Source organism: Silene latifolia, chromosome 11 (genome assembly GCF_048544455.1).
Source record: "Silene latifolia isolate original U9 population chromosome 11, ASM4854445v1, whole genome shotgun sequence".
In the NCBI taxonomy this organism is placed as follows: Eukaryota; Viridiplantae; Streptophyta; class Magnoliopsida; order Caryophyllales; family Caryophyllaceae; genus Silene; species Silene latifolia.
In genome coordinates, this window is record NC_133536.1 from 36,011,999 (window position 1) to 36,018,286 (window position 6,288).

A 6,288-nucleotide genomic window follows, 5' to 3' on the forward strand; every position below is an offset into this window, starting at 1 on the left:
TGATTGCTGGACTAAAGGTATGTATAGAACTCGGTGTAGCAAACCTCAAGGTAAAAACTGACTCTCTCTTAATTTCCAACCAAGTCAAAGGAATATATGCAGCAAAAGATTCAAAAATGATGCTTTATTTAGAATATGTCAAAAACCTTTGCAAAAAATTCAAAACCTTTGACATTGACCAAATACCAAGGGACTTAAATACCTAGGCTGATGCCCTAGCCAGCCTGGGATCAAACTTCAGCCCTGCTATGTTTGATAAAATACCCATCATTCACCTGTTGGAACCAACCATAGAAAGGCCTGATCAAATTTGTCCCATTCAGAAGGACACAACCTCTTGGACCAAACCCTACTATGATTGGTTCTTACAGGGAATACTCCCTAAAGATAAAAACAAAGCATGGGCCCTGAAAATCAAAGCCTCTACTTATACAATTATTAATAACACGTTATTTAAAAAGTCTCAGGCTAGACCTTACCTACGTTGCCTGGAACCAAATGAAGCCAAACAAGTCATAGAAGATATACATGATGGATACTGTGGAAATCATAAAGGTGGCAGAAGCCTGGCAAGTAAATTTCTCAGGACAGACTATTTTTGGCCAACCCTGAGAGCTGACTGCATAGCATACAGCTCAAAATGTGAGGCCTGCCAAATCCACTCCCCTTATATCCACCAACCATCAGAGCTACTACATTTCATCTCAGCCCCCTGGCCATTCATGAAATGGGGCATAGACATAGTAGGCAAACTAGCTCAAGCGCCTGGACAAAAAGTTTTCATGCTAGCAATGACTGACTACTTTTCTAAGTGGATAGAAGTAGATTCATACAGGCAAGTCAAAGAGAAGGATGTCATATCATTCATCAAACGGAATATCATATGCAGATATGGAATACCTTCAGAAATAGTCTGTGACAATGGTACACAATTTGTGGGAAAGAGAACAGCAAACTTCTGTGCACAATGGAATATCAACCTAGTCACGTCCACACCAGGCTATCCAAAAGCCAACGGTCAGGCAGAATCAAGCAACAAAGTAGTAATCAGTTGCCTGAAGAAAAAGATAAAAAGGAGAAAAGGAAGATGGGCAGAAGAACTCCTCTTAGTCCTGTGGGCTGACAGGACTACACCCAAAACAGCCACATGCCAGACACCATATTCCCCGGTCTATGGTCGTGAAGCGATAATTCAGCAGAGAAATTCATGTGCCAACCACCAGAAGCAGCCTGAATACCATAGAGGAGAACAGACCCCTATTGCAAGATAACCTGCTCTTAACTGAAGAACTAAGGGATGCAGCAAAAGTCAGGATAGCCTCCTACCAACAGGCAGTAGCCAAAAGTTACAATAAGAATGTCAACACACTACTACAAAAAATAGCAAAGAGATCACTAATAAGAAACCTGTTAATTCTCAAACCGGTCTCTTAACATAAGAAACCGTTGATTTTGTAAAACTGGTCTCTTAAAATAAGCTAACAAACCGGGTTGTATATAAACCGGTTTCTTAACTTTTTGGGAATTTTCCATTATCTTTTTTATTCTTTTTTTAATTCATTTTACGTAGGAATTTTCCATTTACCACTATCAGTTAACACCCCCACTTCTCGCCTCACCGCACATCGCCACCACCAAACGCACTCTTAAGAAGATCGGCAACAGTTCTTTCTAGCCAAATCTATCGCATGTTCCTCAAAATTATCGTTTGCATATATTTGTTCCTCGATTTAGGTATTCATTTCTCTTCAATTTCTTTTTAATTTTTTAGGGTTTTAATTTCGATTGAATTTTTAGGAGCAAATGATAGTTTAGGTATTGATTTGTTCACTTAATTATTCGTTTATTGCTCTTTCTGTATTAATTTATCAATTTATCAGTATTGAGTATTGAGTATTGAGTATTGAGTATTGAGGAGGAAGATTGCCCATTCCCTGACAGAGTTCATGGCTTCCCACGACATGCCGATGGAACAACAATATCCATAAACTTATTAGATACTGAAGGCCTTGAGGTTCTTAATAATAACCAGTGGTACAAGGTTCCTGTTATTCCTGGTGCTCTATTTGTCATCATTGGTCATCTGGGCGAGGTCATCTTCTTTTATTTGTTTGTTGCATACAACTTTCTAACAGCAGAAGGCCTTGAGGTTCAAAATGGATGACATGCTTGTTCAGGTAATGTCTAATGGCGTGTTCAAGAGTGTAGTGCATCGGGTAATCACAAATTCGGAAAAGGAGAGGACATTAGTGGTGGCGTTCTGCCATCCGGAAAAGCTTGAGAAATTGGACCTGTAAGTGAATTTTTTAGAGCTTCGTTCACTTAATTGTTTGTTTATTGCTCTCTCCGTTGGGTGAAAGAGCACGGGATAAAGGGGAGTCTCGTTACTGTGGAGTAGAGACTGACTAAAGCAATGACATGCCTCACCTTCTTTCATTCCACATTGATGTTGGTTTCGACTTCGTCCTTTCTCCTTTGGTCACTCTCTTTTTCTTCTATTCTTGTTTCTATTTCAATTTTACCCAATATACGGAGCTTGTTCAGTTATTATTACGCCTTTCCAATTGGCTAGCTTCCTTATGACTACAGTTTTTAGCATTTGTTAAATTATAGTTAGGCGAAGTTGCTACACTTTCCACAAGTCAAGTTAAATAATAATCTCCTTAATTCTGATTTTAAGCAAGAAAGCCCTAAATAGGACAGTCCGAATTGAGACAGTTCAAATATTGTTCAAGAACAAGACTATCTTACTATAAGAGGGTGCAAAACTATGATTCACTTTGCCATACTCGGTTTTTAACATTTGTTAAATTATGTACTATCTTACGATTCTGGTTTTTAGCATTTGTGTGGAGTAGTTCTCAAAGCAGGACATAGGTCATCTAAAAACCGTCCTTTTATACTGTTTAAACTTCGTTGAGCTTGGTTATATTCAATCGCCGTACTCGGAGTCCTTTTGGTGAAACCATCTTTGCAAAGTGCTTGCTCTTATGCGTCTCTTGTGTTGTTGAATACTATCATTTTGGTGAAGCCATTTGGAAAGCCGTAATAGCAAATGAACAAGCTCCGTATATTGTTTATATTTCTATTTTAATTTCCGAAATTCATTTTGGTTTCCTGCCATTGTATCTACATATATATTGGGTAATGATGTTGTATCCTACATAGTACATACATGCCATTGGAGCTCCGTATATTGGGGCAACAACCACTTATCTATATTTAGCGGGGTAATGATGTTGTATCCTATATACGGGGACACACTTTATAGGAATCTAGCTTCTGAGGTTTATCAAGTTAGTGCTTTTATTTTCTCCATTTATCTACTTAGGAGTAGTTTATATACGTCTTCTTATATTAAGTATTAATGTATGGATATGATGATAACCAAAGACGTGTTGCTGATAGTGAGTCAGTATTGTAGAGGATGAGGAGATTATTAAAACAGCAAGATGCGGAATGCAACGGAGTTCAGATTCGGCTACAAGATTGTTGTAATGTTTCTAGTCTCCACTTCCATTTAAGTTTCAATATCTCCTATTGCTTTATCTAATCATCCTGAAGCAGCCCTGTGACCGTTTTATTAGCTAGTTTTCAGCATCAGTCACAAATTTTCAGCGCACTACGGTGCAATAAACTGATAAGCTTTTAATTATTAGTTGATATGTCTAGTATTGATACAACATTAACAACAATTTTTCGGTCGTGTTGTAAGGGGCTGCAGTAATGAAGTCGTTCCCATATCCTTGACAAGTGCATCGTATTCTGTACAACTTTCACCATCATGTCTCGCGTGTCCAACATAAAGCCATTCAACACTATTTCAGATCAAAGAAATGAAAATTTCAACCAAAATAACCATGTCCGACAGTCGGACATGACACATCTTAGACGAGACTGAGTAATATAAATGACAAGCTATACATAGGTAATTAAGTCGGTCATCAGGAAATTAATAAATATAACTGCTATAATAATAAAAAAAACCTGTGGTGACAGTGTTCCGAAATTAAGCCACAACTAAAAAGACTACTCTCCTTTCATTCCACATTATCTTTTTCTTGAATTTTCATTTCAGGTTGATCCTACATACAGGCTAAGCCTAGAAAGTTTCGATGGTACTCCAAATGAGGCACTTACTGGATCCGACTTGGTATTGACTACTCCTCAGTGGAGCAATGTGCTTGGTATGCACCTTTTCTCACCCATTTGCTTAATTTTATCATTATTCATATTCGTGTTGTATATAAAACCGGTTTCTTTTGTTTGATTAAGTACACATAGGGAGTTTTATCAACCTCAAAACAATTGCTTTCTTTTCCTTTGAGCCAGTTCCTTGATAATAGGTACTCATTTTTCATCTATTATAGCTTTATTATTGTTGTGTTTGAAATATCAGACATAAATGGTTAGACTTGCTAATTAGGGTCGATCAATTTAACTGATTTTGATTCAAATAAGTTTACAAGTAATCATTTACTTTACTCATTGTGTTGCTATTAGTCAAAGAACGGTGTTCTGCCTTGGTTGCGTGATTATATTGTCTATAGTGTAGGGGATTTAAAAACATCGACCACACAGACTATGAATCAGGAGTACGTACTATGTGCAGTACTGTTTTTTTTTTCTTTTCTGCCTGTTTTTTATCCCTTTGTGCAGGAGCAAGGCTAGAGTGATGTCTTCGAGTTTGGGTACAGATTAGATGATTTTGACGACAAAGTTAACTTGAAGAGTTAGTATTTTGCTAGATTTGTTCCGTGTATAATTGGAGATTAGTTTATACGAATCCAATATAATTGTAAGATTGGTTGCTTTTGGATGTTGATGGTGATTATATAATTTAATAATTGTAATATTTTAATGATTATAATTTTTGATTAATAATATATAGGTCTCGAATTGTTTGAATTCTTTTTTTTTTGTTTTTAAATAAAATATAAGAGACCGGTTTAAGGTCAAAACTGGTTTCAAAGATAATATCAAAGAGACCGGTTTTAATCCAAAACTGGTTTCAAAGGTAATATCAAAGAAACCGGTTTTGGCCAATAACTGGTGTCTTAACTACTAGTAAAAGAAACCAGTTTTTGGTGTCAACCGGTTTCTTTGATATAACCAAAGAAGCCGGTTCAAATAACCGGTCTCTTAGGCTAAGACACCTATGAGCTAGAGATCGGTTATAAACCGGTTTCTTATGGCATTTTTAACTGGTTTCTTTGATGTTTTTTGTAGTAGTGACATCAGAATATTCAAGGAAGGAGACCTGGTCCTAAGAAAAGTCTTCCCCAACACCAGAGAGAAAAACGCAGGCAAACTAGCTCCCACATGGGAAGGACCATATCTAATTGATTCAATAGTAGGACAAGGAGCTTACAGGCTACAAACTTTGGAAGGAGAGATGATCCCCAGATCCTGGAACATTTCCCACTTAAAGTTATTTCATGTTTAATCAAGAAGCAGGTAAAACTATCCACTCCATATATGTGTCAATAGAATCTTATAGGAAAATATATAAGGAATCTGCCTTCCTGCTATGTGCTAAATTGCCTGAAACATGTCTGTTACTTTTAGCTCTGCCTAGGGTGTTTATTCAAATCATTCCTTACCAAATTCTGAAAACTTGTTTCACGCCTTCTTTTTATTTATTATATGCTGCACTTAAGGCTTAAATAAATATTCAGGATTGAGGGCCACTCCACCTAACCTGAAAAGCATTCCTGAATTGCTCTACAATTCGGCACCTGCCTGCCTGACCTAAAAACTAAACTGAGCTCAGTACATAAAAGACAAGTACAATGGTGGAATAGACCAGACTACTTGTCAAAATAAGCCCTCCTGACAGGCTGAGGGCCATAAGCCCTCCTGACTGGCAACCACCCTCATTTTAGAAACAAGCCCTCCTGACAGGCAAACAGAGCCACCATTTCCCAAAATACAGGAATGAGGGCCATAAGCCCTCCTGACAGGCATTATTCTAACAGAAAAATGTCAAGTGAATTATTTACAGGTACAAATCAAGCCACTCAAGCAAAGCAAGAGAATCAAGGGGGAAAACGATATATTTATGCCTTAACAAAATGCTTACCCAGGAATATATCCTTACCAGGGCAAGAGAAACAACTGTTTATCCAGGAACACTCAAAAACCAACAAAAAACAAATTTAAAAACCAACTATTTGTCTAGGGAACATCCCCCCCTGGATAGGCCAAAAATACACAAAACAAAACCCCACAAAACAACAAAAATTAGCCTGCTTTGGAAGCTGTAGCAAAACCAATTCCCTCATCAGC

The 6,288-nt window shown here is 37.4% G+C and overlaps 1 long non-coding RNA gene across 5 annotated transcripts; it reads left to right on the plus strand.

Moving 5' to 3' along the window:
• Positions 1-1,566: 1,566 nt before the first annotated feature.
• Positions 1,567-4,861, plus strand: LOC141614786 (uncharacterized). Of its 5 annotated transcripts, none has more exons than XR_012529369.1 (6): positions 1,567-1,734; positions 1,942-2,092; positions 2,178-2,293; positions 3,425-3,494; positions 4,079-4,187; positions 4,660-4,861. It is a non-coding gene; the product is annotated as an uncharacterized LOC141614786 (long non-coding RNA). The 5 variants fall into 5 exon arrangements; XR_012529370.1 differs by lacking the exon at positions 4,660-4,861 and adding an exon at positions 4,276-4,359; XR_012529368.1 differs by lacking the exon at positions 4,660-4,861 and having other exon boundaries at positions 1,895-2,092; positions 4,079-4,351.
• Positions 4,862-6,288: the final 1,427 nt, after the last annotated feature.